General features: G+C 49.1%; 1 protein-coding gene across 1 annotated transcript in view; it reads left to right on the plus strand.

The window, feature by feature from the left end:
• AGRN (agrin) overlaps positions 1–12168 on the plus strand; it is a 269059-nt gene that overhangs the window by 157206 nt on the left and 99685 nt on the right. The window lies entirely within an intron of this gene.

Genomic DNA, 12168 nt, shown 5'->3' on the forward strand with positions numbered 1-12168 from the left:
CCTAGATTGTAAGGTCCTTGGGACGGGGACCCCTCCTCTCATTCATTTGTCCTGCACCTCCATGCCATTTAACAGAGGCGCCATCTGCAGGAAGGCGCAAGCAATAACATGCACCCTACGTCACTTTATGGATGAAAACAGAGACTGCGCTGTGTGTTTTCAACAGCCTTAGTCACCCTTAAAGCCACTGCGTCCACCACGTGTGGTGGAAACAGCAGGTCAGCACTGTTGCACCCACCTTCCATTCCAGAAGCACCCTTCAGAAGCTAACTGGAACAGCAGAGGGGCAAGTTAGGGCTTTTAGGGGGAGAAAAAAACTTGAGAAATTCCCAGTGGAAGGGTTGTTCTGTAGCTTTGGGGCCACCACAGAGAAGGTTCTACCTGTGTGTTCATTAACTGAGCCCCAGCAAGTGACAGCAGGGCCTCTGCCATGCTCCTTCCTGGGGGGGGGAGCCATAGGCTTTCTCTCAAGTGGCACTGCTCCCTCTTGACCCCAGTCTCTGTTGAGGCCGGCCGTGAGTTTTCAACCTTCCCCTCCTCCTCTGGGGCCCTCTTATGAAGAATAAGAAAATGCTGTTTTATTTCTGCCGCGCCCCTGACGGAGATGGCTGACCAAAATATGTTGGGCAGAATAGACCGATACTGTACCGCGTGCAGCTTTCAGAGATTTTTTTTTCTCTCCCTCTTGTTCCTTCTCCCAGGGAGCAGAAGGCTGCATGCAGGAGCTCTCCAGTGGTCTGAATTTGCTTCTCAGGGTTCCCACCCACCCTCCCTGACTCCATTCTCTCCTGATTATCGCTCTCTGCACCCACCCGGCTCCCACTCTGGTCGTCCCTGGAACGCTTTGTCCTTCTGCTATTGTGAATGAGGCAGAACCAAAATCCCCAACAAACCCCCCCCCCCTTTTTTTCTTCCTTGTCTTGGAGCCTTTGACTTCTATTTATAGGGCTCCCAGCTGCCTCATTCTTGTGGTTTCGCTTGGGTTACCAGGGTTGCTCCGGAGGCCCCAGAGAAAGGCAGGTTTCCACGGGTCACTTCTGCTGGAGCCCTGTTTTCCTTTAAGGTGACCACTTTAAGGGAGGCAGTAGCCATCCTTCCTGCTTCAAGGCGGCCCGCATGCTTTGGGGGCCTATCAGGTGGGTTCACCGCTCTGGGCAGAGTGTGGAGGACACCTTTGTTAATTTGCCATTGAGGTGACACCCAGTGGCGTAGCTGGAGGGGATGCAAAGCATTAAGTTTCGAAGGGAGTCAGACTGCAGTGTGCAAGTGGCCCCCCTCCCCTTCTGAGCCATTCCAAGTGGGGGGAGCAAAACAGAGGCATACTTAGTGCTTTGCATCTCCTCTAGCTATACCACTCATGACACCAGAAGGCCATTTCTCCATCTGGTCTTGGGGTGGGGAGGTGGGGAAGGCAGATGAAACACTGCCGTGTGACAGCTGTCACACCACAGAGAGCCTCTCTGCTTACCTGTTTTGAGGAATGGCATCTGACAGCCTGTTCTTTTCCTCCTGTGTTCCTCTTGGTTCCTCCCAAGCAACCGTCATGCTTAGAGCTAGCAGTCCCGTATCATGGATCAGATTCCATCAGTTGACGTCGGGCGTGATGAAAGTCTGCCCTTTGTCTATCCTAAATCTGTTTCACTGGGAAACTCCAATTTCTCAGGCAATTAGGGTGAAAATGAATCTGCTCTGTGTTCTTCAGAATTTCACAGATCTCTTTGTGGTTGTCTCTTCAAACTAAGGAAAACAAGACAACCCCAAACACTTTAGTCTTTCCTCGCATAGCTGTCGTTCCTAACCCTTGATAATTCTCCCCCACCCCAAACTGGGCAAAACTGGTTAGGCATCAAAAGGAATGACGCCAACCACAGTATAATTGTGGACCTCTAGCAGGCCTCATTTTCATGGTGTTATTTATTAGAGTGGAGGAAAACAGGTCGCTAATGTCTACTAATCATAGCCCCTTGTACCTTACGCAGCAATTTTGAATTTCAGAGCACATGCAGCCATGCGCCTAAATGAGGACCTGGAGTTCGGTGGTGGAGCATGTGTCTTTCCATGGGAAAGGTCCCAGGTTCAACCTCTAGCATCTCAGCTTCAAATTCAGCAATTCCATATTTGCATTCCTTAAGAACTCTTGGGCGGCTGCCATCTGGACCCAGTGACTTGTTGATTTTTGATTTGTCAATATGCTCTAGAACAGGGGTGTCCAAAGTTTTTGGCAGGAGGGCCACATCATCCCTCTGATACTGTGTCAGGGGCCGGGGGGCAGTGTCAGGGGGGAAAGAATTAATTAATATTTAAATTCCATGCCAATAAAGGTTGTTGATTTGAATTGTAATTAACATTTAAAATTTGAATAAATTTACATAAGTTTACATAAATGAATATATTAAAGGTGACCGCATATGAATGAAAGAAGGTTTTGCAATAGCTCAAGGCCTATAAAAGACCTTGCACAAAGCAAGGCTGGTCTTTCCTTTGCTGCCGCTAGTGCATCACAGACGTGAAACAGCAAGCAGTGGAGGGAGCAAGAGGTCAAACTGCTGAGAGCAGTTGCGTCAGGCCAGTGCGGGTTCCAACAAATTTACAGAGGGCCAGAAACTCATTGGGGACTAGGGACTCCTTGAGGGCCACATTGGGAGTTCTCAAGGGCCGCAAGTGGCCCCAGGGCCGGGGTTTGGGCACCCCTGCTCTAGAACCTCAACCCTCAGTTCTTTAACCTCCCTCCCTAAGAAGGTCAGTCCAGGCACGGGTACCTCCCATATGGCTTCTTTAGCGAAGGCAAAGATAATTATTCTGCTTTTCTACAATCTCCATATCCTTCCCATATATTCCCTCATTATCTAACACTCCAACCGCCTCCTTGGCAAATTCCCTGCTTTTGATGTTTTTAAAGATGTGTTTATTGTGTGCCTTGATGTTTTTAGCCTGCTCATATTCTTTTTTTGCATCCTTTATGGTCAGTGTCTTTTTTTTTTTGCCTGAGTTTGTGTTCCTTTTTGTTCTCTTAGGGGCAAGACTTGCTTTTCGTGAAGTCGGCCTTCTTGCCTTTTCTCACTTCCTTGCCCCCCCACCCCATAGTCCCTGCTGACCTCATCCTGGTCTTGATGGGATCTTCCTTCCTTAGAGTGCCAAAGTCTGGTTGCGCTTCTGTCACTGTGCTTTGAAATAACCTCCATGCACTCTGGAAAGATTGCATCCTCTTGATCTTCCTTTTGGCTAGTCCCCTCATTTTTTAGAAGTCCCCTTTTCTGAAGTCAAAAGCATCCGTGTCGAACTTCCTTGGAAACTTTCCAATTACATACATGTCAAACTGGATAACACTGTTATCATTTATGGCAGTGGTTCTCAAACTTCTTAGCATTGGGACCTACTTTTTAGAATGACAATCTGTCGGGACCCATCGGAAGTGGTGCCATTAACCTGGAGGTGATGTCATGACTGGAAGTTACATCATCAAGCAGTCCTAGGCTGCAAACCTATCCACACTTACCCAGGAGTAAGCCCCATTGACTATCATTGTTAAAAGCATATACATATTAGGGTGCAATCCTAACCAACTTTCCAGCATGGACAGAACTGTACCAATGTGGCATGCACCTTATCCTGCAGTGGGGAGGCAGTCCAGGAGGCCTCCTCAAGGTAAGGGCATGTTTGTTACCTTAACTTGGGACTGCATTGCGGCTAAGTCAGTGCTGGAAAGTTGGTTAGGATTGGGCCCTTAACCTGTTAAAATTTCCCCAAATGCAGTCACATACCATCAAGCCTAATATATTAAAAATAAACTATTGAAATGAATGGGGTCCCACCTGAGATTGGCTCGCGACCCACCTAGAGGGTCCCGACCCACAATTTGAGAAACGCTGACTTATGGGTTCAACAACACTCGCATTGGCACTAGGACCTGGGTATCACCTTTTATTGAACCTGGAGTTCCCATTCTGAGACTAACCATTTTAGGATGCAGTCAGCTAGAAATGTCCTCTGCTTGTCATGACCTGAATGTGAATTTGCACAGTCTACATGCGGGTAATTGATGTCACCCATTACTATATTTATTTTATTTTTCACATTTTTATACCGCCCTTCCTCCAAAGAGCTCAGGGCGGTTTACACAGCTGCTCCTCCCCTCTTTCTTGTCCTCACAACAACCCTGTGAGGTAGGTGAGGCTGAGAGAAAGTGACTGGCCCAAGGTTACCCAGGAAGCTTTGTGGCTGAGGGGGGGATTTGAACCTGGATCATCTAGGTCTAAGTCCACCTCCCAAACCACTACACCACCCTGGCTCTCCTTTTAGCACTTTCTCCTTTTGGCCACTGGCCTCGCTGATTCTTTTCTCCAAGTCAAGGTTGCCCTCAGGGTTTTTGCTCAAGAGGGAGATGTCCACCTTGGTCCTGAGATCAGCCTCTGGTGCCATTCAGACTCTGTAAGAAAATAAACATTGAAGGCATCTACAGGTTTTGTCAGTTGCTTGAAATGTGTGAGCGGAAATATGTTTTGCAGGGTTGTTGGGTCTGCAACACGGAGGAGGCAAAACCCTTTCGGCAGGTGCCGGTGCAGTCTCGCTCTTGATCGGTCGCCCTTGAACGTCGGTGAAATGCAAAGGTCAACCATTGTGGCTTTTGCTTTGTGTTCCTGACTTCTCCTCAAATATTTCTGAAATGGCAGGTGCTCCTGCTTTAAAGTGTGATGAACAGATGGACGGTTGGAAAACAGGAAATCACAGCTTTGGTCCTCAGCTTGGCAGAGCCCCTGAAAGAGGAGCGACCCATAAATTTGAGGATTGCAGCAGCAACCTAGCTCGCCTCTCTTCCCCATTTGTTCATCCCTGCCATGCACAAAGGCATCTTTTGCCTTCTATGGGAGGAGAGAAGTTTTTCAGTGGTATCTTTCGAAGAGGTTTCATTTCGAGCATAATGATCTAACGAGAATGTTCTTGCCCTTAACGGCCCACCTGCAGTTTGATATTTAATCAGGAATTGACTCTGGCGTTTATTACAGTGGGGATCCCAAGATCATTTCACGTTGCGCTTCGTTTTGAGGGCTCTTCCCCCACCTTCTTATCCAATTTTAGTCCTCCTTTCAGCAAAGTGTGTTTGAGATAAATGGGACAACCCACTCCAGTGCCTTAATTTAATTTAAGCATGTGCTTAAATGGGCTACTTGGTCCACGCCTTAAAACACTTATCTTTCTTCTATATTCCCTCTTAAAGTTTTTTCTATCCTGATTTAATTCTCTTTTCTCCCCTCCCTTTGCTAGAGTAATGTCTGCCAGAATGCTAGAGATTTTGATTGCATATAAAGGACTCGTGATTCAGCGGGGAGACACCCGCTGACTCCAGCGAGCGCTGTTTCTCTCCCCCCTATCCTGGCGAGCGTGTCTGCTGGAGTGTCTTGGCCAATTACAATAAACCCATTTTGTGTTTTTAACATTTCGATGGGAGAATTAAAGGCCTCGTTTCATTCATTCATGCGGTCTTGGAGAGGTGCTTTTAAACCGCGCCAAGAGAAGGCAGATTTCCAACCGGTTGTACCCAGACAGTGGATTGAGAGTCACTGTTGATTTATGGGGGATTTGTGGCTTCTTTGCGATTATATGCATCGTTCGTGTAAATGGTGCTTTACATAAGCAGGTCCCTGCCCCCAAGGGCTTACAGCCTGTCTATTGACACAAGGGGGGCAGTAGAGGAAGTGAACAAAAATGGAGGCAGGAGGGGACTAGAGAAGCATATATTTGGTTACCCCTCCTTCAGTGTAGTTACAGCAGAGAATGGTGACTAAGGTGTGATGGCTCAATGGAAAAGGTGAGTTTTTTTCAAGGAAGTAAGACATATCTCACTCGCTAGGACTCCCCTTCTAGCCTTGCTCCATTTTGTCCTATTTCTTGGTTATGGGTGCAACAAAGCTTAGTTGTGATTTGTTTGCCCCTAAGGAATGCCAGGCTAGATGAATGCTTTGGGGCGCGATCCTAACCCACTTTCCAGCACTGACATAAGGGCAATGCAGCTCTGAGGTAAGGCAACAAACATTCCCTTACTTTGAGGAGGACTCCGCGAGTGCCCCCCAACTGCAGGATGCGGCACATGCCCCACTGGCACAGCTATGCCAGTGTTGGAAAGTTGGTTAGGATTGCGTCCTTGGTCTGACCCACCCGGGCTGCTCTGATGTTCTTATTAGCTGTGATTAGATTGCAACCTCCATGTTTGGCTGCAGGTGGGCAGTCCAAGCACTCACCAAATGGAGGCAACCTGCGCACTGGAGGTAAATGGGGGTGGAAAGCTAGCCTTTTTTGGACTTCTGGTGGGTCACTGTGGGTAGCACTATGCTGGATTAGATGAGCCCCCTTTGTCCTAATCCAACAGGACTCTTCTTATGTTTTTGTTTAGCCTTGACAGTGATAGTACCTCCATATGTAGAGGCAGTCTACCTTTGAATGCTAGTGACCAACAGCAAAACAGGACTGTGGTTTTCATCTCCCACTCGTAGGCCACAGTAGGAAAGGGTGGGTCCCCTTTAGCCTGCTTGAACATCTTGTGTTTCTGCCTTTTGGGTCCTGTGCAATTCATTTTTGAGTTCAGATTTTTGAGCGCTTTGAATTGTGCGCTCGCGTTTGTGTATATCTATCAAACGAGTAACGATTGGGGTTCTGAGAGCATGCACCATCTTTTACCCACTGGTTCAGGTTCATGGTTGTTGTGGAATACGTGGAACCTGAAATCAAATGGCTGCGTTTAGTTTGGCTTTCGTTCATTCTGAAAACGAACGCGTGGCCCTATTTCCTGATGGAAATTCACTGGTTTTTTTTGCGGGTGGTTGGTATGGGATTGTGTGGGATGTAGTGGTGGCAGTAGTTGTGTGAGGTCGGGGTGGGTGCCACGTGCACACACAGGACCCAGTGGGATCCCCCTGCTGGCCTACCCTGACTCCAAATATTCATTTAAGGATTGCTCTTATTATTAAGAATGTCATATAGTGCTTCACAAAGCAAAATAAGGTCTTTAGTAGTTAAATATCAGGGAGAGAAGTGGCTTCCTCTTGCTTCTAATGCACCTGCGCATCAATGCTCGCGCATGAACACTGAGGCACAGTGCAGGGTTCGGCCTGCTCAAAGCACTGTATCCATTACGCCATGCTGCCGTGGGCAATGGAATGAGAATGAGGGGCTTGGGCGACAGTGTGAAAGATGGCCAGGGGATCAAGGAGTTTGTATGAAAGAGGGCTCAAGAGTGGACAAGTCTAGCAGGTGTCAGACTCTACTTCTTTCTGAGAGCTGCATCGGAAAGCGAATTGTTAGCAGGTGCTGGTGCGAGAAGCTGCACTTGGCTGAATTCCCTCTTTTGCACTACGTGAACCGGAGTCGTTCCCAGCCCTATCTGGTGCTCAGTCGTGAGCCTGGGACCATCTGCTTCCACGTCAGGTTCCGTCGGCTCTCTCCCAGGGCTGTAGCTCCATTGCTGGACCGGACTGCTCCTCTCCTTTGCGTACAGTTCCCCAAGAGGAGGTGGTAAGTAAAGGAGGAGAAAGGCCAAAGGGTAGAGCCAAGCCCTTGAGTTGGAAATTTAATCAAATGCATGACTTTTTCTTAAGGGGGGAAAATTGCTCTTGGTTTCTCTCCTCTTGAGGCACAGCAGGGGGGTTGAAGATGACAGACCTTCTCTTAGGATGCTCTGCGGCTTGGACCTCTGCTGCGACGCCGATGATAATCACCTTTTTTTTGCAAAGAGCTTCCAGCCTCCCCAGTAGGAAGAAAAAGCTTCTGCCCAGTGTTCCTTGACCTTTCTCCAATAAGTCCATCATTTAAGTACCCCCCTCCTTTAGGGACAGGAGTTTGATTAAAAGATCTCAACCTGGCTGCCTCTCTGGGTCAAGAGTGGCCCAGCCTCAGGGCACGTATTTCATTAATGGACCCTGACATCTCAAACAATTTGTCTTTTCTTGTTTTAAAGAGCATCGTCATCTCCGTCTGTCTCGGTCATCTCCGTCTGTCTCGGTAAGCAGCGTCCTCCTGCACAGGGGAAGGGGTGTCGAGAGAGGGGTTCTCCACCCATCTCCACACCCTCCCACCCAAACACACAGCTGCTTCAAGCACAGCTGCAACCCACACTGTACTTTTAACGGATAGGCTGGAGAAAAATCTTCCAGCCTCCCCAGTAGGAAGAAAAAGCTTCTGCCCAGTGTTCCTTGACCTTTCTCCAATAAGTCCATCTCTTGGGGATTGGAGTGATCCCCAAGAGAAGGGGAGCCGCATCTGGGCCAGCCTCGATGGAAAATGGCTTCTCCCCCTCTTTGCCCACCACAGCCTTTGTCCATTCAAGTAGCAGCTTTTGCTAGGTCCCCAGTCGCCCGCCCACTCACATTGACCTTTATCCTTTCGTGGAGTTGCCCTGATCCTTGACATTCTGCCACTTACACTTTCTCCCCTGAGCAATTAGAATGCCCATGATATCAGGACTGGTCAGCCAGTGGCCAAGGAGAGCTTGAAGATAGGCAAGTGTTAGCTTTTAGCCTTCTTTTTAAGCAATTTCTGCCCAACGTTGCATATACACAACAGGGACCAAACGTTTACACCTGCGGGCCAGGCAAAAAATGCTAATGATATAGTGCTGCTAGGCTTCTCTCTGGTAGCAGATTTTTCTATCCTCCCCCACTATGTAAGGGTTTGTGAAATCACCAGGTTCCCCCCCCCATGAGACAACTGGAGACCCTGCCTTTATGACATCACCAGCCCCACCACCTAAGAAGCTTCAGGTGTTTTAAGATGCACTCCACCTGGCAACCCAGTTGGGTAACAGGATTCCAGAAGCCCAAAGATGCGCTCCGTTTCATACCGTCAGTTCTGCGTTCATCCGTCTTTCATTGCCTTCTTGCCCAACCATGTCCTTGCACGCTCCTGGCTCCGCTGGGGAGGCAATGGCACCTGGGGCCTTAGTGATCTTGCTGAATTATTCACCAGGCCTTGGTTCTGGCAGAATGGGAAAGGGTGGGGGGAATTATCCTGTAGCTAACAGGCTCTGAAGTGGGCAGGAAGACACAAATGGGGGTGTGGTGGGGTCACCTTGCTTGGAGTTCTGCAAGGCAACTTTCTCTTAAGTCGTCTTGGTTTTTTCAGGAGCTGTCCACCTCAGGCTGGCAGTGCCCAATTTCAAACAGGTGATGGGGTGGCCCTACCTTTGTGTCATTTTCCACTGGAGAATGTTTGCGCAGAGGCAGTTGCAGGAGGAGGAACATCTGGGCTGAGGCATTGATGGGTGCCAACTTGGCCCCACACCCCTTCCTACCACTGCTGTGGGGATGAAGAAGCAGAAACTAGGGGCCTGCTCAGTTCTGCAGTCTGATGGAGGAGAAGGCCCACTTCCCCTTAACTATAATCGGCATCATTTAGGAGTAGGAGCTATTTTAGGGGTGGAGAACATTGTGTGAAAATATTGCATGAAATCTGGAGACTTGTTTGGAGAAGCCTGCGGCAGGAAGGGAAGCGAAATCTATATTATAGTTTCAGTTGTTTGTTGTGTGAGCCACCTTGAGAGATCCAAATGGGTGGAGAGGTGAGAGCAAATGTTTCCCATAGAGCGGTTTATGGGGAATGGAGACCTTGGTCTATGTGAAACTCCTGGCCTTGCACCAGTCACTGAGGGGCAGAGAGGCACGGTGGCAGCCACTGATAAAACGCTCATCGACATGTGGATACAATGTCTATTCCTGCCACATTTAAGTTCCCTTTGCATGACATGTCTGGACAGGTGTGTCACTGGCCAGTGCCCGTGGCAAATGTACTCAAATGTGACGGGCAGCAGGGCTTTAATCATAGCTACCCTCGTGCCAGTTCCAGCTCTGGGAGTCGAGACAGAAACCTGGAGGCTGGGGGGGGGGGGGCAGAGCCAAGTTGGAATCTGGAGTCTCAAGGGGGGCAGGACGGAATTCGGAGGGCAGAGCTGATATGGAACCTGGTGTTACAGGGCCTTGCAGAAAACGGGGGAGCAAAAATGTAGTATTGAGTGACTTTTAAAAACCCCACTATTGCTTAATCTGTCAAGCTACTAGATCTCAAGATGTTGGCCTGAAGCTTGAAGTTTATAGCCTCCTTCTCTGTGGGTTTTCATGGGGGGGGGGAGTTGTTAAATCTTTGGGACTTAAGATGGCCATATGATGGCCATATGACCATCAGGATAAAATGACCTTAGGGGAACACACCTGGCTTGGGTGAGTGGTGTGTACAGTATATAGTGTTTTTTTTGGGGGGGGGGGGAAGAGTCACCCAGCCTCTAAGAACATAAGAACATTACAGCCCCACTGGATCAGGCCATAGGCCCCATCTAGTCCAGCTTCCTGTATCTCACAGCGGCCCACCAAATGCCCCAGGGAGCACACCAGATAATAAGAGAGCTCATCCTGGTGCCCTCTCTTGCGTCTCTCCAGCAAACTGGATCAAGTTTCTCCTCCAGCGCTTTACCAACACAATCCCCGAGTTGACTCTTGTCTTTGTGTCTGTTCCTCTCTTGAGTGACAGTTTGATAATGCACTACAAACTCTTAAGCCTTCAGCTCTGGAAGGAGAAGGAAAAGGAGGCGGCGGAGCTGCTTGGGGAGGAAGAGGAGGAGGAATGGAAAAGGGGGGGGAAGAGAAATAATCATCTACGCTCCTTGCCTTCCAGACACCCATTTGCTTTTCTCGCCTTCTCCTCCTCCACCCCCTTCTCTTGCTGTGTGAATTGGGGGGGGGGGTGGATTAAAAAAAGGCTTGTCTGCATTTTTTTTTTCTTCTGAAAGAGAGAGGCGATGGGGGGGCCAAGAAGAGCCGATCCACAGAGCTTCATAAAAATTGATAAATTGCTTTTAGATACTGGGCAGAGAGAGAAAGAGAGTTCTTTTCTATTTGACGATATTAGTCTCTTAGTGCTGCATTGTTGTCGTGCATATGAGCTTAAACTCTCCAGGCAGCTGAAGCCAAGCGCCCAAGTATTGAAGTGTAAATGAACCACTGGCAAACGTTTTATTTTTCCTACTCTTATGATTTCTCTCGCTCTCTTTTTTCCCTTTTTTTTCCACGCTCTATTTTTTATTTTCCTTCCACCCTTCTCTCCCCATCCGCCACTTGTTATGAGGTAGCCTGGCCGTTGTCTCGCAGAATCGGCTGCGCCCACGGAGACGGGTGCGCGGGTATGTTGGACAGAGAGAGGCTTAATGCGTCCAGTTGGAACCGCCACTGGGAGTCCAGCCCCTCTTTTATGCAACTGTACCTTTTATAGAGGCAGGGTGGCTTGGGGATGGAGCCGGGATGGAACGAGGACTTGGGGGCTGACCTAGAGGAATCCTGGTGACCTCTAGGGCAAGGCCTGGCAAGATATGGAGGACGATGGGCCATCTAGTCCCATCTAGAGCAGCGTTTCTCAACGTTTGTCCTCCACCATACCACTTTGTGTGGCCCACCTATTGGAAGTATCGCTGGAAGTAACTGGCAATGATGTGATCTCCAGGGCTTCTCTGAGGGCCATTCTGAGCCTTGGAGAGGCTGTGCGCATTAGCCTTCCAGAGGCTCAGAAATCCTCCCAGATTGTTCCGGTCACCTCTGGAAGGCTTGCAAGGTGGTGGCAACCGAGGGTACAGCATTCGCATTGGGGCAAATCCACGGATGCCGAATCTGCGGGTAAATAGGCCCCGCTTATATGTTTCTTCAGTAAATTACCATAATGTATTTATAAAGATCTGTGGGTTCCACCCCCTGCTCTGATGGTTGGCAACCTTCAGTCTGGAAAGACTATGGTATAAGCCTACAGCACCCGGTATTCCCAGGCGGTCTCCCATCCGAGTACTAACCAGGCCTGACCCTGCTTAGCTTCCGAGATCATGGTATAAGCCTACAGCAACCCGGTATTCCCAGGCGGTCTCCCATCTGAGTACTAACCAGGCCTGACCCTGCTTAGCTTCCGAGATCATGGTATAAGCCTACAGCACCCGGTATTGCCAGGCGGTCTTCCATCCAAGTACTAACCAGGCCTGACCCTGCTTAGCTTCCGAGATCATGGTATAAGCCTACAGCACCCGGTATTCCCAGGCGGTCTCCCATCCAAGTACTAACCAGGCCTGAGCCTGCTTAGCTTCCGAGACCATGGTATAAGCCTACAGCACCCGGTATTCCCAGGCGGTCTCCCATCCAAGTACTAACCAGA

The sequence above is a fragment of the Tiliqua scincoides genome, chromosome 9, assembly GCF_035046505.1.
Source record: "Tiliqua scincoides isolate rTilSci1 chromosome 9, rTilSci1.hap2, whole genome shotgun sequence".
Lineage (NCBI taxonomy): Eukaryota > Metazoa > Chordata > Lepidosauria > Squamata > Scincidae > Tiliqua > Tiliqua scincoides.